The 23,535-nt window shown below is 38.4% G+C and overlaps 1 protein-coding gene and 1 pseudogene across 15 annotated transcripts in view; both read left to right on the forward strand.

Moving 5' to 3' along the window:
* The window catches only part of OSBPL6 (oxysterol binding protein like 6), a 210,711-nt gene that overhangs the window by 97,316 nt on the left and 89,860 nt on the right, over positions 1-23,535 (forward strand). Inside the window, exon 3 of one of the 15 annotated variants that reach the window (XM_040475495.1) lies at positions 4,771-4,901. The exons of the other annotated variants lie outside the window; for them this stretch is intronic. The gene's annotated coding sequence lies outside the window, so the exon portion shown is untranslated. The remainder of the gene's footprint in view (positions 1-4,770; positions 4,902-23,535) is intronic. 15 annotated transcript variants of the gene reach the window in all.
* Positions 16,907-17,011, forward strand: LOC121031193 (uncharacterized; annotated as a pseudogene).

A 23,535-nucleotide genomic window follows, 5' to 3' on the forward strand; every position in this document is an offset into this window, starting at 1 on the left:
AAATAAATAAATAAATAAATAAATAAATAAATAAATAAATAAATAAATAAATGTTAAAATAAAATAAAAATAAAATAAAGTAAAATAAAATAAAATAAAATAAAATAAAATTACATTTTAGTGCAGAGCTTGCAAACTGCCGGCCCATAGGTCAAATTTTAGACTATAATCTCTTAACCTGTAAACATTTTCTTTTTTAAAATTGAATGAATTGCCAACATTGATCAGTCTGGAAACTTCATAGAAAAAATCAGATACTTGGCTTCTCTTGAAAGATTAAAAATCTGGTTTTGTTACTATTCCAAAGACCGAAGTTTGCTAATCTTTACCATTCCTTACATATTTAACCCAACCAGCCTTACAGATTTATGTTACCTGCCTGGCATCTGTAGGCTTTTGCTGTCAAGATTCCTGTTTTAGGCATTAGTTTCTTCTCTCCTTTCATGAAGTCACTGTCATGTACTTTACACATAACACACTGTTAGTCTTTATTCTTGTTTGGCATTTTATTACTTTATATAAAATGTGTGTGTTTTGCGGGGTGCCTGGCTTAGTTGGTTTTGGTTTCAGTTTAGGTCATGATCCCAGATTCATGGGGATCAAGTCCTGTGTCTGGTTATGCATTGAGCATGGAGTCTGCTTAAGATTCTCTCCCTCTTTCTTTCTCCCTCTCACCCTTAGCCCCTCTCCTCCACTTGTGCTCTCTTTCTCTCAATAAAATAAAATAGAAATACAATACAATACAATAGAATACAATACAATGTGTGTGTTTTAAAAATAGTGGTTTTCTGAGGTTAAGCTGATATCTCCCAAACTTGCCAGTGAAGAAGGAAGACTTTTCCAAAATCGGAATGGTGCGTTGTTCTTAATTTGGAAATCTCATTTGCAAGGTGATGGGGTTTGAATCTTTCTTTCTGTACCTTCAGGGTGTCATTTCAGAGTCTGATACTTCATGACCCAAGGGTTCTATCACCTAATCTTTCTGTTTCGGTCCCTGGGAGGCAAAACTGATTCATTGATTTGGCCTCTTTTTGAATGACACCCATAGGAATTAGAGTCCATTGACCAGCTCCCTACTCAGTCTGGACACCAGAGTGATTCAGTGAGCAAAATGCTGTGCCATCTTCTTGTGTAGGACTTTTGACATTGAGAAATCTCACCATCAGAATCAGATGTACCCTCAAGCACATTGGTTGTAGTTCATCACAAAGTGTCTCTTTCCCCATCTTTGATCACTGTCTATTGTTAGGAGCTGAACTATTTACAGGGGTATTCCTGTTAATTTGATACTGAATCAAACTTTCATACGGTAATAAAGAACTTTAGCCATGAAGATATTTCAAATCATTGGGTCCTTTTCTGTCTGCATTAGCTAAACTCAAACATGAATTATTTGATCAGAGTTTACAGATGGAGGAAACTGATTTTGATCCTAAAATAGCAGTTCTTGTCCCAACAACTCAATTACCTTCAGACAGGTAGTGCTGTTACTTAAGCAGATTTTAGGCCTCAGATTACCGATTTTTAATGTTGAAGCAAACAGGAAAGAAGGCCAGCTGGTTTGGATGTTTATTTTGAGTGGTTTAGTGGCCTGGCTGCATTGCTTTGCTCTGTCTTATGGAATCTCTTAGGTCAGTATTGCTTAGGATCTCTTGATACTTGACCACAAGCAAAGATGAAATGTACATGAGTCCCTTTGACTGTCAGGTTTAAGTTCCTGGAAATAAAGTAAGTGGAAATCTGTTCCCACACATATTTGCCAAGTTGTGCGTTGACTGTATAAGACGGAAATTAAACTTTTTTTTAAAAAAGGGAAATGCAAGTGATCAGCATCTCATTTCCTTTACGAAATGTGTTTATCTGATATTGTTCTTTTGTCACAGGAATTAGTTTGTACGCATGTATATTCAGGAAAGCTTTCAGAAAGCGCCTTTGCCTCTTTTTCTTGGAGTTCCTGGTATCACCTCTCTATTCCCTTTCACTTAATTCCCTGAGGAAAGGGCAACCAGCACTGAAAAAAAAAAAAAATGGAGTAGGGGGTGTTTAGAAGTCATTATTGACATAAAAACAGGTTGAAATGTTGTGAAAAAGGTAAACTCAATAAATCAACTAATCAGTCAGCAAAGAGAACATGGGTAGAGGAGAAAGTATTCCACTTTTTGCTGATGTTTGTTCCCTTTTATCTGTTTTGAGGGTCTTGAGACTCCTCCCTCAGGTAGTGGCAATGGAGAGACTATCCAATGAGAACTGGTAAGGCGGATGTCATTTTACCTGTCCCTTTCTTCCTCTCCTGGGCTTTCCCTCCTCTTCTGTCTCTCTGAAGGAGGTCTCTCCTGCTCAATAGGCATCTCATTCTAAAATGCTGAAGGGGCCAAGGCGAAGGGAGCAGGCCAGTAGCCAACTGGAAGAGGAGTGAGAAGAACCTCAATGAGATGACAAGAATGGAAACAAAGGATCAGGAAAGAACCTTTGTCCAGGGATAAAGGCCATGCCCTAGACCAGTCCTCCACCTGTACGTTGTCTTTCTCATTCTGCTTGGTGAAGTTTTAGAAAAATGGTCACCCCCTTAATCTGAAAAATTTAGACCAACTTTGAAAAATAAGTTGTATGTTAAATACATATTCAGTAAAATTGGGAATGAAGAAAAGTATACTGTTAATATCAGAGGTTTCATAAATGAAATGGTAGGGAAGAAGGAAATTTTGATTTGTTAAGAATCTTTTCATCTTTTGCTGTTTTTTTCTCTACTTAAAAAAATACCTTTCATTGAGAAAAATTTCAAATTACACAAAAGACAGTGAATAGTATAGTAAACTCCCATACACACATCCAGATTTGTCTATCCATCTCCCTTTTATTCTGAAGCTATTAGAAGTAGACATCATGTATTTGGATCAACTAGTATTTTACCCTGAAATACAGTCATACAGGAAAAAACAGAGTAAGTGCTTAATACTTCCTTTTTAATAGACAGTTTTAGAGTTGGTACTTTAGTTTTTTCAAAGTGTATTAAAGAGTTTCCTTTTTTTTTTGATATCATTATATATTCATGGATTTAAAAAATATTATGTTTTAATTAGTTGCGGTGATTTTTTTTTTTCTGGATGCTCAAGTACAACCTTGGTTCACTGGGATCCCCTTCAAGTTGGCTCCTGTGTATACATAAAGAAAAGAGAGCCTCTCATAAGAGAATCACAGTGAATTTTCACAGACTGGCCAGTTCCATATCATCAGCAACCAGATCAAGATAACAGAGCATCCCAGAAGCACTCTTGTCCTGTTAATTTCTTTGACCCTACTTTTTGGTACAACAGGATGCTTCTCTTGTACATTTCATATCCCAGTCTAAGTATCAGCCATTCTAAGAAGCTCTGGTTCTTTTCAGTAGGTAATGGAATTTAGAAACTAGAGTCTAGGGGCACCTGGGTGGCTCAGTTGGTTAAGTATCCGACTCTTGATTTCAGTTCAGGTCATGATCTCACAGTTCATGAGATCGAATCCCATGTCAGGCTCCCAGGCTAATGGTGTGGAGCCTCTCTCTCTTTCCCCCTCCTCTGCTCACACACTTGTATGCTCTCTGTCTCTCTCTCTCAAAATAAATAAACAAACATTAAAACAAAATAAAATAAATAGAAACTGCAGTCTAGGTCTTAGGAGGGCTTATTCCTGTGGGTTCTCAGTGATTCTAGGCTTTTTGGGGGGCAGGGTAAAAACTATATACATTTAAAAATAATACATATGAGTTCATACTGGTTTTTTCAAGCTAACTTTATGGAATTTTAATGTTGTTTGATTTTATATTTGTATCTCTTTTCTCTTACACTGAAGATCTTGGTTCCAAAATCAGATTACAAACTTATTTGCTCTATTCTTTATTTTTTTAATTTTTTTTCAATATATGAAATTTATTGTCAAATTGGTTTCCATACAACACCCAGTGCTCATCCCAAAAGGTGCCCTCCTCAGTACCCATCACCCATCCTCCCCTCCCTCCCACCTCCCATCAACCCTCAGTTTGTTCTCAGTTTTTAAGAGTCTCTTATGCTTTATTCTTTAAGTACACAGAATACTTTCAAATGAATAAGCTCAGTCAGCATTACTACTACTAATTATTATTCTGTTTTTATGCAGAGAAAATATGTAGAGTTTTATTTATCCTTTTTTTTTTTGGTCATTATTTTTGGTCTTTTAACATTCATGCATGAGGTTAGAAGATGAATGTTTCCTTCAACTCCATTTTTAGTATTAATGTTGATACGTTTCTTGGCAGTGAAATTCAGTCTATTAAATCTTTAGTTTACCAGATAATTTGAGTTATTTGCAACTCATTACATCATAAGCAGGAGATGTTCCAGAAGCGACAGTGGGATTATTGTTCTCTCTGGGTGGTAGATCGATTTGTGCTGCATTGGATGCATTTATTAGTGTCTACCCTTCCTCATAGTGCAGGTCCAGAGATAGAAGAAAGATAAACACTCTAAATGAAGCAGAGAGCCTGAAAGTGCCCCAGGATTTTTGTCTTCTTGCTTCTTTTTATTTGATAGATGGTTATTTGATGGGTGCATATTTTGGAATGCCTTTTCGCCCCCTTGGTTGGTCAAGTGATCAAGTGCTTTGACTTTTGGACACATTTTGTAATATTTGACCCTGGGATAAATGTAAGCATTCATAGAGAATATGGGTGTAGGTAGTCTCTCCCACCTTCCTCCTGTCCATCCTTCCTTTCTGCCAACCATCTATCCTTCCTTTTTTTTTTTTTTGCACACCCAGTTAATTCTTGGACCCCGAGCCGAGGGCTGCACAAGGGAGGAATAAGGAGAGCTACATCACTCCCTATTTTGTCTTTTAAAACTTTTAACCTGTCTTCTCAAAACCTCTTATTCTCAAACCACCTCCGTAAGGTATTTGAGTTCTTTCCAATATATTTTTACATACAGAAGAATGATTAATACTGTAATTAGTCTAACTGTGAGGTTGATTTAAAATTATTTGTTTATTGGCCTTTTACATCAGATGAGTAATGCTAGGAAGTACTGTGTGTATGAACCCACAAGACACATCGCTTTGAAAGGTTTGGCTTTCAGAGAACAAGGATGTATTGGAGTAACAATTCTAAACTTTGCCCCAGTAAGAAATGATTACAAAGATGATGGACTAACACATCGACTCCCCAAAACTTCACTGTGTATGGCTGGTGGTAGACTTTTAAAGGTTTGAGATTTCAGAAACAATGGTGTGTCTTTTCTCCTGTGCCTTATAGCAACCCTGCTGTATCTGAAGTGTTCACTCATTTGTGTAGGCATTTGGTCATTCATTCATCCATCCATGTAGCAAAGTCTCTGGAGTATCTATCTATCAATATGCACCAGTCACTATTTTGGACCCAGGAATGATAACAAAGAGAGCAGGAATCATAACTGGTGAAGTCTCTGGGAAAAGATAATAAGCCAATAAACAAATAATGTAACTATTGAATGAGGTAAGAGCTGTGAAGGGAATGAAAAGAACATTGTGCTAGAGAGCGAGAGAGATGGTGCCTATTTCAAGGCAACAGGAGCTGAGAACTGAAAGATGATTTGCTGACTGCATGTTCATGTTTGGAGTACTGAATTTAGAAGCACTGTACAATTTACTTAAACAATACCTGACAAATTCAGCATGTGAATTTATTTCCAAATGTCTTGGTTTTTTTTTTTGTTTGTTTGTTTTTTTTTTTGGTCGGTACTTTAAGGTTAAAATCTCTTGTTTTGTCAGTTTATAAAAACTGGAGGAAGTCCTTGGGGGAAGAGTATATATGGGAACTTGCTGTGGTGTATTTGTAATTCTCTGCAAATCTTAAATTGTTCCAAAATAAAACACTTAAAAGAAAAAACTGGTGAGGAAATACCAAAATTTGTAGCAAATCAAACACAGTGTTGCTTTGATTTGCAGAGATGAGGTAGCTAGGTTTACACAGGAAGGTCCTGTGCAGAGAGTGGCACGTGTTGAGAATTTATTACTTAAATGGTCTTGTACTTGTCCCATCACTCATTTTTGGACTGGACCAATTTCCCCCCGGTTTTTGGTCCTTAATTTTATCTTCTTAAATTTCAGAAATGTAACAAAACTTACCAATAAAGTTAATTTACATTTTTCCTTTTTTAAAATAATTCATGCATTTTCTTGAAATCGTCTTGGACTATGTAGGGTGTTATGTTTCAGTTGGATATTAGCAAATCTTTTTCACATGGGGATTTTGATAAAAAGTTTACCCTGATCGAAGTGATCCCCTCTACCCTTTATTCTATTAATATTTTTCAGTTTGTGTATTTTGAAACATAAAGTATCTTCTTTTTTACATGTTAGGGGAGATAGAGAAATCTGAAGTTGGCAAGAAGCATTAAATTCAGAATCTCCTCTGTGAATGCTTGCCAGCTGCAGTGTGGATTAACAGCCCTGCCATGGGAAGCTGTTGGGGAATCTACAATCTTTAAAAGTACTTTGCAGTATTTGGTCCCAAGAATGCTTACTCATCTTCAATAATCTAGTTCAAGGATCAGCAAATTATAGCCCACAGGGCAAACCTGGCTTGCAAGCCTGGCTTTATAAATTAAGTTTTAGTAGAACATAGCCATGCTTATTCATGTGCTCATTTTCTATGGCTGCTTTTCCACTACAATGGCAGTGTTGAGTAGCTGCGGTGAGACCGTATGGCTCATAAAGCCTAAAATATTTTGTTTGGCCCTTTACATAAAAAGTTTGCTGACCTCCGATGGAGTCAGATGGTGACTGGATTATCTCTGCCCATTTCGGAATCTGGGATCCAAAAAATGTTGCAGTTGCAGGGATTAGTAGACAATAGAGTCCTGTTGGGTTATGATAGAGCTTTTTGCTTTATTTTATTTCATTTTTTAAAATGTTCTTATTTAGTTTAGAGAGAGAGCGAGTGCGAGTGGCAGAGGGGCAGAGAGAGAGGGGGCAAGGGATCTGAAGTGGGCTCTGTGCTGACAGCAGAGAGCCCAATGTGGGACTTGAACCCACAGACTGTGAGATCATGACCTGAACCAAAGTTAGACGTTTAACTGACTGAGCCACCCAGGCGCCCTGCTGTATTTTCTTTTTTATTCATAGGTAGAGATACTGTGTTTGTAGTAAAAATACTTTTTCATAAGCTTTCTAATGTTTTTAGTAACAGTTTTGTAGTATTAAGCCCATTTCTATAAATGTTAAATGCTAAACACCTTAGTTATCAGTTGAAATTCTTATTATATATATTTTTGAATTGCTGAGGAACAATTTTAACAATTCCTTATTTTTGAGGCTTTACATCTATTACTTGGGAGTGACTGTGTCTAATACTATATTATTATTCCCTAGTGTTAGTGTTAGGTCATCGAAGAACAGGGCCCAGCTGGCGATCCTTTACACCTGTGTCCAGAGTCAGGCTTGTTGAAACAGAGTGCTGGACAGAGTGCTCACAGGTTTTGACCCACTAGTATGGACAGGCGCAAGAATTTGCATTTGAAATGAGTTCCCAGGTGGCATGTTGGTCCTGGATCACCTTTCAAAACCTCTGTAGTAGACAGCACTGGTATTTCCTAAGCTTGGGATTTGGGGAAAAGTAGCTTTTTTCATCTCAATTCAATATCAGGTGACACATTAAAACTTCCTTTGAATTTCTTAAACTTCCACTCATCATCTTTGTGGCAGGACTCACTAATGAACCAGGTATCATTTTACTACTTTTTTCTGTTTTCCAGTCCCAAACTTCTGTTGCCATTGCCTTCTGGCCTCACTGCTCTTGGGTTTTACTTTTTAAAAAAAGAAAATCTCTTTACTGATGTTTTCAGTGGAATTTTGGGATGAAACAGATTCTGTCTATATTCAGTCTGCCAGAGTTACCCCAGTGTGGTGTGTGTGTGTGTGTGTGTGTGTGTGTGTGTGTGTGTGTGTGTGTGTCTGTGTGTGTGTGTGTGTGTGAGTGCGCATTTTAAAGTACTTCTTTCTTTTCTTTTTTTTTTTTTAACGTTTATTTATTATTTTTGGGACAGAGAGAGACAGAGCATGAACGGGGGAGGGGCAGAGAGAGAGGGAGACACAGAATCGGAAACAGGCTCCAGGCTCTGAGCCATCAGCCCAGAGCCTGACGCGGGGCTCGAACTCACGGACCGCGAGATCGTGACCTGGCTGAAGTCGGACGCTTAACCAACTGCGCCACCCAGGCGCCCCTCTTTTCTTGATTCTCATAAAATCCTGTGAAGTGAGTTGGGAACTCAAGTATTTTCTCTGCATAAAAGAAACCAAGGTCCTGAGACACAAGATCTTGTGATCTGCTGGAAAAGGAAGGCTCCAGCTCAAGCTTTTTGACTGACATCCATTTCTTTGTTAGTTGTACCATGAGTTTGACACTATCTGGACCTCAAATGTAGTTTGTCAAACTATTAGGACCCCTACTATTTCACTTCATATCAGTGTCTCAATTATTTTTGATAATAAAATAATCTTAAGTGTGTTATTTGATCGTTCTTTTATATTTAAGTGTGGGCTTATTTTTAATAAGGATATGCCCCAAATCCATTTAAATACATGAACTGGTACATCAGTTTCTATTTTGTGGATTTTTGTTAAATTATGCCCCCTCCCCAAATACTCTTGATCCTTTTGATGGAAAATTAGCAACCTTTTTCATAGGGGCTTTTAATAAAATAGTGTCATGGATCAAACCAGTCTCAAAATTAGTACTCTGGAGACAGGTGTCCTGAACCTGCTCATGGAGGAAGTTGATGTTCTCGTGGGTACAGTGTGTCCTCAAATCTGCTCCCTGACAGTCATTTGGAGGAGGGGCTCAAAAGAGGATGCATAATAACAGTAACCATTTTACACAAATAATGGCATCTGCTTCTCACAACTTCATGAAATAGATATTTTTATCCCTGTTTTTAAGTTTATTTATTAAAAAACTTTTTAAACATTTATTTATTCTTGAGAGAGAGAGAGAGACAGAGTGTGAACAGGAGAGGGGCAGAGAGAGAGGTAGACACAGAATCTGAAGCCAGCTCCAGGCTCTGAGCTGACGCGGGGCTCAAACTCACGAGCCATAAGATCATGACCTGAGCCAAAGTCGGACGCTCAACCGACTGAGCCACTCAGGCACCCCAATTTATTTTTAGAGAGAGGAGAGAGAGCGGGAAAGGGGCAGAGAGTGAGGGAGAGAGAGAATTCCAAACAGGCTCCTTGCTGTCAGTGCAGAGCCTGATGCAGGGCTCAGTCTCACGTACCATGAGATCATGACCTGAGATGAAATCAAGATTCAGACGCTTAATCAACTGAGCCAACCAGGTGTGCCTATCCCTATTTTATAGATGAGGAAATTGAGGCATAGAGAAATAAAGTAAATTGCCTGATGTTTGATAGCTAGGAAATAACAGAGTTGGGATTGGTTTCAGACCTAGGCAATCCATGAATTTTTTTTTTTTAAGTGTAAAAATAGAAAGAAAAAACAGCACAGGATATATGCAGTGGAGTACTGACAAACATTTAAAAATCAGCTCTCTAAAAAGGGGGAGGATGCTGATTTGCATGGCTTACTTCTATCATGGCCAATTTCAAGTTCCCAAGAGGATGTCCCTGGAGGCTGGTCTGGCAGGCAGGGGGCTCCTGAGCCTGTGTAAGCTCGCTCCAGCCCACCACCAGGTGTGTGCGAAGATTACCACACCCCAATTAAATGAGTACATGATGCTGAACTGCCTGGGGCCTGGCAGCAAATCCTCAGTTATTGTCAGCTGTTCCTTCTCTCGTGTGGCAATGAATGAGCAATAATTGAAACTAACACTCATGCTGAATACCCGATGCAAATAGAAGTATGGGCACCCTGATATGTAGGTAAAGGTCTACATAAACATTGCTATTCTGGAGGGATGACAGTTTTTTTAAAATTCTGCTTAAGGCTCTTAATCATGAAATATTTGCGATTAGGTAGATAATGACTAGTCAATTAGGTAGGTGGCAGGTGCGGTAACTCTGTGCAGCCAGGCTAATTCATCATCCGTATTGAAAGAATTACACTACTGCCTCTCTTCCTATTCCTAATGTATGACTCGGCACCAGGGAGAACAGAGCAGATAATGCCCCAGGCCCCTAGAGTACCATTAGCAGGTTGGTGGGTCTTTTTTTAGGAAAACCCAGAGGTTTCCCCTTGGGAATGTTGAACTCTGTACAGTCTTTCTCTCTATTGAACAGAAAGGGAACTCCAGTCTGCAAATCATTTGGATTATTTTTGGGTTCTCTTTGGGCAAATATAATAAAATCCAAGACCTGGCATGAGGGGGTTATCTCAGGCAGCCTGTGAGCACAGTCAACTGTATTTAATGTATATAATGAGGGCTTAGATCTTAACTGAAATGATAAGCCCAGCAAACAATCTGAGTGGTTTTTGTGGTCCCTGATATCCGACTGCAACGATGAAAGTGACATAGTCCCCACCCATGAAGATTATACAGAATCGGTACAAATAAACAGTGCGGTGGTATTCAATAATATATGCATGCATAAATATAGAAGTAATACAGATTGCAGTGGCAATTCTAATTGATTAAGAAAGATTTTATAAAGAAAATGAAACCTGAGCACAAAATAACACAGAAGTGATGTCTGCATATTATAAAAGTTATTACAGGTGATAATACAGGAACTTTTTTATTTTTGTAAAATATACATAAAATTTACCATTCTAACAGTTTTTAAATTCTTATTTCAGAGGCACTAAGTACATTCACATTGTACTATAACCATCACTATGGTTTGACTGTTTGTGTTGCAACAAAATTCATATGTTGAAATCCTTATTCCTGAGGTGATAGTATTTGGGGAGGTGATTAGGTCATGGGTGGGTCCTTGTGAGTGGAATTAAAAGAGACTCCAGAGAGATCCCTTCCCCCCTTCTGCTATGTGAGGACAAAACAAGCAGATGACCATTTATGAACTAGGAAAGTGGGTTTTTACCAGGTGCCAGATCTTCTGGTGTCATGATCCTGGACTTCCCCAGCCTCCAAAACTGTGAGAAATAGATGCTTGTTGTTCAATTTTTTCTTTAACATTTATTTATTTTTGAGAGAGAGAGAAAGAGACAGAGAGAGACAGAGCGTGAGCAGGGGAGGAGCAGAGAGAGAGAGGGAGACACAGAATCTGAAGCAGGCTCCAGGCTCTGAGCTCTCAGTGTAGAGTCAGATGCAGGGCTTGAACTCAAGGATCATGAGTCATGACCTGAGCTGAAGTCAGATGCTAAATCAACTGAGGCCACCCAGGCACCTAAATCCTTGTTGTTTTTAAGCCACTTAGTTTATGGTATTTTGTTAATAACAACACAAATGGATTCGGACAACCACTTTTTAATTGAAGTATAATTGACACAGAATATTAATTAGTTTCAGATGTGCAGCATAGTGATTAGCAACTCTTTGTGTTATGCTGTGCTCACCACAAGTGTAGCCAGCACCTGTTAGCCAGTGTCCCCATGCTGTACCTTTCATCCCTGTGACCTATTTATTCCATAGCTGGAAGCCTGTACTACTCGCTCCCCTTTATCCATTTTGCCCAGCCCCCAGCCCAGACAACTACTTTCTTTCTCGAGAACTTTTTCATCTTCCAAACTGAAATTCTGTACTTATTGAACCCAAACTCCGTTTCCCCCTCCTCATGGACACTGGCAAACACCCTTCTATAAATTTGACTCTGTAGGTACCTAATATAATTTGACTACTGTAGGTACCTAGTATAAGTAGAATCATACAATATTGGTCCTTAGGTTACTCAGCATAATGTCTTCGAGGTTCATCTGCATTGTAGCATGTATCAGAATTTCCGTTCTTCTTAAGGCTGAATTCTATTCCATTGTACAAATGTACCACATTTTGTTTACACGTCCATCTGCTGATGGACACTTGGGTTGCTTTCACCTTTTCCCTATTATGAATAATGCTGCTCTGAATATCAGTGTACAAATATCTGTTCAAGTCCCTGCCTTCCATTCTTTTGAGTGTATACCCAGAATTGGAACTGCTGAATCATATAGTAATTTTATTGTTCATTTTTTGAGGAGTCACCATACCATTTTCAATAGCAGTCTGCCATTTTACATTTCTGGTAGCAATGTATCAGAATCACTTCTGGAACATTTTTAACCTAAACCATTTTGTCGGCTTTAAGCCAACTCTTCAGCATAGCTCAGTACAGGAAATTCCTCTAGAGAACAGGACATTTGCCGCTACTCAAGTCATTTGGTGTCTCAGTAAAAGTTTATACACACTCAACATGGATTAATGAATTATTATTTAAGATCACAAGGCAGAGGCAAAATCTTTGATGTTTCCTGTTGTTGCCAAAAAGTCCCCACTGTGCTGACAATCAGTACCTATTAGCAGTCATGGGAAGCATAATTCCCAATATTATCTTTCCTGTTAAAATATGAATTATGACATTACCAAGCTTCCTTTCAAAACATGTTAGCAAGAGTCAGAAACCAAATAATGAATGAAAAAGTGGCTGACAAATCTTAGAAAATTAGCATTGGCAAAATTATCGAGGTGATGGTACGAAAATGGCCTTGTCAAAACAGGCTGTGGCACATGCTCCCATCAAAATCAAATGTCCTGTGATCGCGTTATGTTAAATATGTTGTACAGCTTTTGTGCCCATGGATTGTCTTTTAACCTGTACTGGTAAGAATCCTTTTAGTAATATGAACTCCCAAGGATGTACTTTTTTTAGCCTTTTGATAATCCGATGAAAGGTATTGAATATCTCCCTAGGAAAATATCATGCTTGTATGCCCCATACATTTCATATCATTTAAGAACCTCTATAAATTTGTATTATACATCAGTAATGTACCATCCTGTAAAAAAAAAAAAAAAAACACACCAAAAAACTAGAGTTCTCATTTATTCATTGATTTATTAGTAAAATAAGGGTAAATAGCAGTGAAAGAATTTGTTTCATGGGCTTTGAGGTCAAATAGATTTGGAAACCAAACTAAGGACCCTGTTTAACAAACCTAAATCCTACTTTTGTCATCTATACACTATGAATAACAAAAGAGTTCTTGGATGGGAAGTAGGACATCTGGCCTGCTGGGTTTTTTGTTTTTTTTTAATTTCTCTTTTTATTATTATTGTGTTTTTTGGTTTTTGTTTTTGAGAGAGAATGGGGGAGGGGGAGAGGAAGAGGGAGAGAGAGAATCCCAAGCAGGCTCCATGCTGTCAGGGCAGAGCCTGACTCAGGACTTGATCTCATGAACCATGAGATCATGTGCTGAGCCAAAATTAAGAGTCAGTTGCTTAACCAACTGAGTCACCTAGGCACCCCACAACCTTCTCATTTGATTCTGTACTTGAAATAGACATAAGGGGCGCCTGGGTGGCGCAGTCGGTTAAGCGTCCGACTTCAGCCAGGTCACGATCTCGCGGTCCGTGAGTTCGAGCCCCGCATCAGGCTCTGGGCTGATGGCTCGGAGCCTGGAGCCTGTTTCCGATTCTGTGTCTCCCTCTCTCTCTGCCCCTCCCCCGTTCATGCTCTGTCTCTCTCTGTCCCAAAAATAAATAAAAAACGTTGAAAAAAAAATTAAAAAAAAAAAAAAGAAATAGACATAAAATAGAACATTTTAACATGTTTTATTTCTATTTATCCAGAGTTTATATGTCTTTATTATTTGTTTTTAGGTTTATTTATTCATTTTGATAGAGAGCACAAACAGGGAGGGACAGAGAGAGTGAGAGAGAATCCCAAGCAGGCTCATCACTGTCAGCATGGAGCCTGACACAGGGCTCGAACTCACGAACTGTGAGACTATGACCTGAGCTGAAGTCAACATTTAACCAACTGAGCCTCCCAGGCACCCGCTAAAACTTTATTTTAAAAGCAATTTTAAGTTTACAGCAAAATTGCAAAAGGTAAAATTGCAGAAAGTACAGAGGATTTCCACATCCTTCCTGCTCCACACACATAGCCTCTTCCATTGTCAACATCCCACACCAGAGTGGTACCTCCATTACAATCAATGATGAGCCTACACTGACAGGTCATTATCACCTAAAGTCCATAGTTTACGTTAGGGTTTACTCTTGGTGTCGTACATTCTGTGGTCTGGACAAATATATGACACATATCCACCAATACAGCATACGTAGAATAGTTTCACTGTCCTAAACATCCTTTGTGCTTCACCTATTTTATCCTTCCTCCCACTCTCCCACTCCCAACCCTGGCAACCACTCATCTTTTTTTTCTGTCTCCATATTTTTGCCTTTTCCGAAGTGTCATATAGTTGGGATTATATAGTATGTACCATTTTCAGACTTGCCATTTTCACTTAAAAAATGAAGATGGATGGATGGATGGGTGGATGAATAGATAGATATGCAACCAGCTACATTACTGAAAGCTTGCTTTCTTTTCACCCCTTCTGGTTGACTTTCATTTGATTCTCATGTGCATTTAATTTTTAAAATCTTTTTTATTTTTTACATTTTATTTTTGATGGGGTTGGGGGGAACAAGTGGGGGAGGGGCAGAGAAAGAGGGGGACAGAGGATCCAAAATGGGCTCTGCACTGACAGCAGAGAGCCTGATGCTGGGCTTAGACTCACAAACCATGAGATCATGACCTGAGCCAAAGTCAGATGCTTAACTGACAGCTGTCCAGACCCCCCTCATGTGCATTTCAGATGAACGATTATATTGTTCCCTGGTTAGCATTCTCAGAGCACAGTGTTAACAAGGTAATAACCAGTATGATTATTTTGTTGTTGACATTGACGAAAATGGTACTGATGTTTCACCATTGAGCCTGATGCTAGATTGATTTATGTGTCTGTGTGTGTATGCTCATGCATTTATATATAAACAATAGCACATAGAAAGGCAGCTATTCCCAGGTGCCTGAGTAGCTCAGTCAGTTAAGTGTCCAACTGTTGATCATGGCTCAGGTCATGATCTTGTGGTTCGTGAGTTTGAGCCCCACATCAGGCTTTGCACTGCCTGCTTGGGATTCTGTCCCTCTCTCAGTCTCTCTGTCTGTCTGTCTCTCTCCCTCTCTCAAAATAAATAAATATAACAACAACAAAAAAGAGGTGTGTGGGTGGCTCAGTTGGTTAAGCATCTGACTTTGGCTCAGGTCATGATCTCAGGGTTCGTGAGTTTGAAATCCACATTTGGCTCTCTTCTGACAGCACAGAGCCCACTTCAGATCCTCTGTCCCCATCTCTCTATGCTTCCCCCACCTCAATATAAATAAACATTAAAAACATTCTTTTAATAAAAATAAAGGCAACTATTCCAATATTTGTTCAGAGTTGTTAAATATTTGGCAATGGATATTAAATGGTGTACTTTTTAAATCAAGATGATTGTAGAATATTTAGCCTTTGGATTATTATTAGTTTTAGTTATTTATTATAGATTGCAACAATTATCTAATAACTTAGTGTCTTCTATTCCTTGGTTATATACTTTTTATAACCTTCTTTCTGTACTCATGGTTCCTGTTTTTCTACATATTTAGAAATGAAAGTATAAGTAAATAATGTAAATTAGTTGATAAATCTAAGATGTTTATTTGTTTATATTTTTCTTATATTTGGCTTTTCAAATTTCATAAATTATAAAATTAATGCATTTTTGTTTGTTCATTTATTTATTTATTTATTTATTTATTGAGTAGGCTGCCCACCCAGCATGGGAGCTCAACGTGGGGCTTGAACTCATGACCCTGAGATCAAGACCTGAGCTGAGATCAAGAGTTGGATGCTTAACCAGCTGAGCCACCCTTGAGATCTGTTTTTATTCTTTTGTGTTTAATAATGGAAATGATTAAGACCATGAATTTTCCTTTCATTATAGCTGTAGCTATGTTCAACATTTCTAACATATTCTTTGATTGCTTTTACCCTAGTCTTTCACCTGTGAGTTAACTGGACAATGCACTCCCATCATTCAGAAAGAAAGGGGAGGGAGGTGAGGGACAGGACTGAATGCTTTTGGTTTCTGCTCTGTTTTCAAATGTTCTACAATATCAATGTGCTTTATTTTTTCTTCAACCTAAGATGTACTTAGGAGAGTATATTTTTGAACTTTTTCTAGGATTAACCCCTGCTTGCTTCCAATGTTTCATTAATATTTAACTTATTGAATTGCTTCAGAGAGTGATCGAAATTCAGCAGTATCATTAAGATCTTATTTTGATTTGCTTTTTACTAATTTTGCCTGATAAAGATTTTTTTTTATTTTCCAGATAAAGATACTTATTTATATTTTTAAAGATTTTATTTTTCAAATTGAAGTCTTCCTTATGTTAAGGAATATTTTTGAATACTATTCCTTTTCTCTTTTGGTTTTTGTCTTCAGGGCGATCCATATCTGTAGATTCAGGTTCTGTTATCTGTTAACTTTTCCTGCCCTTTTTTCCATTTGCAAGATGATTTCCTAAACTTTATCTTTTAAACCTACCTCTTGACTAGATTTTTCTGCAGAAGTGTTCAGTGTTTCATTAATATCATTTTAATTATTTTAAAATGATGGTGTCATCATTTGTTGCCTTTATTTCTTCCTTACCTTTACTAGTTCCCACTGCTTCTGAACCTGTCTTATTTCTTATTCAGAGAATTTTTTTTTTTTTTAATTTGTGAAAGTGTGAAACAGTGGTGCTCTAAAGCTGCCCTCTCTTTTACTAGGATTAGCATTCCAGATCAGCCCTCTAGTTACCTCTTGCACATAGTAATTTACTCTCCTATTGGGGGAATATATTTTATAGTGTTTTATACACACACACTTTTTTTTTTAACTTTATTTTTCTTTAAATGAGATCTGTTCCTTGTCAAAAGAATATTTATGCCAGTTATCCTTTGCTTCTTTAGTGTTTAGTTAATTAGCATTCAAAGACTATACTTTCAGGGATCATTTCTATAGTTCTTTACTTAATTAGCATTCACATCCTCTGTAAACTCACCCTGGACGTCTAAGTGATGTTGTAGAATGTAGGTCTGTCCTGTTCATTTCCTTGGTAAAGGATCTTAGGAGAGTGAGTAGAGAGTGACCAGAGTTTTCATCAGTCACAATGAGAAGTCTGTTTGTATGCTCTTTTCCTCGTTAGTTTTTTAAATAAGTGCGCCAGAAGCCATCGTGGCAGGGAAAGCTGTATTTTGGGGGTGCTTTGGAATATGTCCATGATGCTCTTTGGAAGCCAGGGCCAAGGAAAGCAGCAAAAGATAAGGCAGGACCATGTTCTTGAGTGCCAGGAGAGCTGTGCCTCCAGGCCTAGGAACGCTGTTAATCTGTGGTGAGGCTTTTCCCTGGGCTTCTTGCTCCTCGCCTCTCTTATCTAGAGAAAATAGGTGGAGTTTGCCCGCCTTTCTTCTTTTAACACCACTTCACTGTCTTAAGAAGGGAGATATATTTGGTTTCATACATCATGGTTTGGTTGTGAGTAAAGTGATTCCTTACATTTTATGGCATTTATTCTTTTTTCTTTTTAAGTTTGTTTCTTGAGAGAGAGAGAGAGAGAGAGAGAGAGCGTGCACAAGTAGGGGAAGGGCAGAGAGAGAGGAAGAGAGAGAGAATACCAAGCAGGCTCTGCATTGTCAGCCTGGAGACCAATGTGCATCTCGAACTCACAGTGAGATCATACCCGGAGCTGAAGTTGGACGCTTATCCGACTGAACCACCCAGGCACCTCATGGCATTTATTCTTTAGTGAAAGTACTTGATTTTTTAATTTTTTTTAAAATCCTTTTAGCCTCTGCCTTTTAGTCATTTTCTAGGAAAATGTTTATCAAATATCTTATACCACCATTTTTTTTTCTTTTAGAAGTGATTAGCTTATCTTCATGAAAGCATTCCTTGATTTTCTTTTTCTTTTTGTGCGTTAATGACCTTAGAAATAAAAAGATTCCCTACCCTCTCTCTATAAGGGAGAAAAAAAAAACCTAATGTAAATGACATTGTAATGACTGTAATATATAATGATAATAGGCATTCATTGCTCTGGTGATGATCTTGATCGGAAAACTAGTTTATTCCATCCAGCAGTACAATGACATTTGCACTGATAAGATCAGTTGATGATAGGATTGCCCTGTCCCTGTGGCTTGTGCCACATCTACTGTGGCTCCTCTTGATTCTCTGTAAATAGTCATGCAGATGTTGAAAAAGACAAACCATCAACAACCCAGATACTAATTTAAAACACAACCTAATGTCAAAACCATGAAGGACTAGACCCTAATTTTATGAAGGCTGCATCCCAAATTCAGGAAAATAGTGACTGAGCCAGGTCTTGATTGTGGCAAACCTCAGCTGCTGTTGCAGAAAAGGAGGCTATTTGAGAAAGAGCAGAAAAAGTATTACTTAATTCTTCCAGGCTGTCTTCACACTTGGAGATTCTGGTTGGCCCCAGTCAGAAGTGGTGTCAGCTCCTCCATGTTGTGTTAGAATACTAAGTGTAATTCTCTAAAATTTCAAATTAAATCACCAAGATTGGGAAAAGGACTAGGAAAAGAAAGTTTTGAGGTAGGGTGGTGTGGGGGAGGTTTTATATTGCAGGGGCTACTAGAAGTATGATACCATTTTACTCTTGACTGTCACATACAGACTGTAGGTTCCAGCAGGATTTAGAGAAACTTGAAGGGAAACAGAATGTTACAAGGGAAATTTTATCTTTCACAGTAATGGCAAATATAAAACTCAGTTAAAACCATCTTAAAATCAGTATTATAAGGAAAAGCAGATTATAAAGGAAAAGCCATCAGGCATTGAAAGAAACAAAGAACCATAAAATAGGAAGTGTAGCATGATTTGTCAGGGATAAGGCCAACTATTAGTTATAATATTAAATGGAAATGGGAAAAATATCGCTAATATTAGATTTTTTTTAACAACTCAACATGATCTTTACTACAGGAATACATAATACAAAGTGATACAGAAACTTTAAATGTAAAAGGATGGATGAATTTCACTAATCACTTGCAACCAGAAAGAGAGCAGATGATACCAAATAAAGCAAAAAAGTATTGAAATGAATGAAGAGGATCATTTTATATAATAATCAAACGCAAACGGAATTATTATGAACTCTCCCGTGATAAATTTCATTGTTTCAAAATATACAGAATATAAACGTATCATGGTATATCCATGTGGTGGCCTCATGCGTAGTGATTAAGAGCCATGATACTAAAGCTCCTTTGTTCACAAAGAAGGCTGTTACCAATATATTGTTGGTTGAAAAAAGCATATTGCAGATAGATTGGACATTATTTTCCTACTTTGGTTAAGATAGAATCAAATGTTAACTAGGGTTATTTTTAGGTTGACGAAACTAGAGTCAATTAAAATATTTATATCTGAGCTTAATCTTTTCCTATGGTGAATTAGTAATTATTGTCCCAAGTATTTTTTGTTGCCTTATATTGGATGCTTTATACTTTCATGCATCGTCAACCTCAGTTTGGCCATGTGACCTGTTTTGGCCAATAAGATGTGAGTGAAAGTGACATGTTCCACCTGCACCCAAGAACTGTCTCATGGTTCTACCTTCATCACTTGGGGGTTGATACAGGGTAGAGCTGCAGCTGAACTCTACAGGACATGTAAATAAAACATGTAAATAAACCTTTCTTGTAAGCCCTTGAGATTTTGTGGTTGTATATTACCACGTCACAACTCAGCCCCGCTGACATAGTCAAGTTCCAGATGTTTTTCTGAACACATACAATTTATAATGCTTGTGAACAGCAGCTTGTAGAAGTCTTCCTTGCCACCTCATGCTTTAGTCAGGTCTCTAGGTCGTAAATCTGAATTTTATGTCACTCAGTGTAAATGCAAATGTTATAGCACTTACAAACAATTGTAGTGATCCCACTGATGTGAATGGGGAAGAAGACAGGAAAATCAGATGTTCAGCTCTTGTATTGCTGTTATTTGCAGCAACAATATTTTTCTCATAGAGTATAGAAATTATGTTGGTATTGATTTTAAAATCTATGGTCTTTCAAAAAACTAAATAAAATAAAATCTATGGTCTTTCTTTACCTTGGGATTTTGTTTAGGCAATTTCTGAAAATGTGCTTTGATAGAGATGAAGTAATTTTTTTTAATGTCACACTAATACTTTAGGAGTAAAGAGTAAATAGGTATAGCCTACTAATAGAATTTAGACTTACTTTTGTAATACACTTTGAAATAGAGCAGGTGATTAAACACTTGATTGATAATCAGATTGGAATGAACTTTAAAGGTCATCTCACTCAACTTTAGGTACTAAAAATCCTCTTTGTTAAAAAAAATCAGAAGTTAATAAAACAACAGTAATGTCAAAAATGATTCTTAGGGCGCCTGGGTGGCTCCATCCGTTAAGCATCTGACTTCAGCTCAGGTCATGATCTTGTGGTCTGGGTTCAAAACCCGTGTTGGGCTCTGGGCTTACAGCTCAGAGTCTGGAGTCTGCTTCTGATTCTGTGTCTCCCTCTCTCTCTGCCCCTCCCCTGCTTGTTCTCTGTCTCTCTCAGAAATAAACGTTAAAAAAAAATTTTTTTTTTTAATTTTTTTTTTCAACGTTTATTTATTTTTGGGACAGAGAGAGACAGAGCATGAACGGGCGAGGGGCAGAGAGAGAGGGAGACACAGAATCGGAAACAGGCTCCAGGCTCTGAGCCATCAGCCCAGAGCCCGACGCGGGGCTCGAACTCACGGACCGTGAGATCGTGACCTGGTTGAAGTCGGACGCTTAACCGACTGCGCCAACCAGGCGCCCCAAAAAAATTTTTTTTAATGATTCTTAGAGTGAATTAAATTCTCTAAATCGCCTTTTCTTATTCTTGGTATTCTTCAAGATATTCATAATGGTAATTATGCGTTTTCATCATCGACAACTTACCCTGAAAATGTCATTTTAAATTAAAAACCAAGGTATTAGCATTTGGTATGTATTAATGGGGAAAGTGCAGTTGGGAGTTGGGCGCAGTTAAGAAAAAGAAGTTCAAGGGGAGCCTGGGTGGCTCAGTCAGTTAAGTGTCTGACTTTGGCCTAGGTCATGATCTTACGATTCGTGGGTTCGGGCCCCAGCTTGGAGCCTGGAGCCTGCTTTGGATTCTGTGTCTCCCTCTCTCTCTGCCCCTCCCCTGCTCATGCTCTCTCTCTGCCTCAAAAATAAATTAAAAAACATTAACAAAATTTTTTTAAAAATCAAAAGAAAAAAGTTCAAAAGAGGAAATGTTGGCTCTTGATGTAGCTTGGATTGAATTTACTTCCAAATGGATAACAGTCTAATTGGTTTGGTTGTTTCAACCTCATCCCTTGGGGACACGTGAATACCTCACAGAACCTCCATACTTTTAGCTCAAGTATCAGCGGCTTGTAAGACATCTTGGACCAGAAAGTACTTCAAGTCAGAGACCTGAGCAGTGTTCTTGCTTTCTGTTTGCTGGCATCACAGCTTGGCTTGAGAAATTTCAGTCACGCTTTAATTAGACTACCTTCACAAAACAAAAGGATTGGATGATCATCTATCGCATGTCGGTATATCACTGCCTTTTGACAATACTCAATGCAAGCTGATCTCCAGCCAAGGAAAGAGCACTGCAGCTCTTTACATTTCTGTTAGTCCAAAGACTAATTTTGTTTCCAGAGAAAGTTTTCCAATTTGGGGGATAAGTGGTGGTGATAATGAAGTTGAAATCTGAAGAAAGGATTTTAAGTTTTATTCGCTAGAGAGTCCAGGTCTCCCAATTTCAAATAATTTGCCTTTTAATTATTGGGATTGTTCTTTTGAATCTTCTCTGTAACCAGGTGCCATTAAAATCCTGATTAACACATTCAGGGTCACATAATCCATTAACGTACTGTTGCAGATTTAGAAAATAATAACTATTTGTAGGCCTGTGTAAAATGTACCTGCACTTGCAGAGTTTACATGATCTGTACATAAATCATACAACACATTTATATCAGAAACATAATCTTTAAACATTTGTCTATAGCCTAAATTTCTCTGAGCTAGGGACTACATTTCCAAGTGTTTATCTCCATTTAAATGCCTCAGTTATACCTGAAACTCATTGGGTTGAAACCATACTCGTGCCTTTCTGCCAATCCTGATTTCCTTTGGCCAGACCTCACTCAGAATACCAGAAACCTAGGAGTCTTCCTCAACCCTGTCTTCTCCTCTTCCCCACTGCCCCCCTTCATACCCTGTTACAGCTGACAAGACTGGATGCTGAATTTCTTGCCAGCTCTCTAATCCATTATCTCTTGCATCCTGATTGGGTCTCCCTCACCTCCTGTATTTCCCCAATTTGGTTCTCCTCGTGGCTATCAAAGTATCCTTTTATTTATTTATTTTTTTAAATGTTTATTTATTTATTTTAACAGGGGTGGGGGCAGAGAGAGAAAGAGAGAGAATCCCAAACAGATTCCACACTGCCAACACAGAGCCCAATGCAGAGCTCAAACAAACTCACGAACCACAAGATCATGACCCGAGCAGAAACCAAGAGTTAGACACTTAACCGACTGAGCCACCCAGGTGCCCTTCAAAGTATCCTTTTAAACACACAAATCTGGTTATAGCACACTCCTTTATAGCTTCTTATGCCTTAATGATAAAAATAGAAAAGTTGAACATGGTTGACAAGGCCTTGCCCCTGCCTCTCTCTGACCCATCATGCCACTCTCTGATCATGATGGGCAACACTAACTTCTTGATCATACCAAGCCAAATATCCAGGCACCTGCTTAACTCGTGCTTCTCCTTCAGACCTCAGCTCAAACACACTGGATCAGGGATACCTCAGACCTCCAGACCCATTGAGTTCCTCTCACCATGTATCCTCAGACATCTTTATTCTTTTTTGATTTCTTGATTGACTGTCTCTTCCTCTGGACTCAAGTTCAGGTCCCATTTTTCTTTAGCCTTAAGATTGCTTTCTGATCATTGCCAGGAGCTTTCTTTTCCAACCTGCACTATAGAACTTACCGAAGTCTTCTGTGCTTCCTTCAAGGAGTACTATCATTAAAATAGGGGCTAGAATTTGGTTTTCTGTTTTCTTGGATGAAGAAAACTTTGGGTAAGCTTTTCATCTTACACCATCATGCTTACCTTAAATTTTTTCTTTTAATTTTAGTTTATTATTTTTTTAAATGTTTATTTTTGAGAGAAAGAGCATGAGTGAGGGAGGGGTAGAGAGAGAGGGAGACGCAGAATTCGAAGCAAGCTCCAGGCTCTGAACTGTCAGCACAGAGCCTGATGTGGGGCTGGAACCCACAAACCACTAGACCATGACCTGAGCCAAAGTCAGTCACTTAACCGACAGAATCACCAAGGCGCCCCCCCCCCCCTTTTTTTTTTTTTTTAATTTTAGAGAGAGAGTGTGTGAACAGGGGAAAGGGACAGAGGGAGAGAGAGAATCTTAAGCAGGCTCTATGCTCAGTGCAGAGACTGATGCAGGGCTTGATCCCATGACCCTGGGATCATGCCCTAGGCAGAGATCAATAGTCAGACACTCAACCA

Source organism: Herpailurus yagouaroundi, unplaced genomic scaffold, assembly GCF_014898765.1.
Source record: "Herpailurus yagouaroundi ecotype Mexico unplaced genomic scaffold, PumYag 140, whole genome shotgun sequence".
NCBI lineage: Eukaryota > Metazoa > Chordata > Mammalia > Carnivora > Felidae > Herpailurus > Herpailurus yagouaroundi.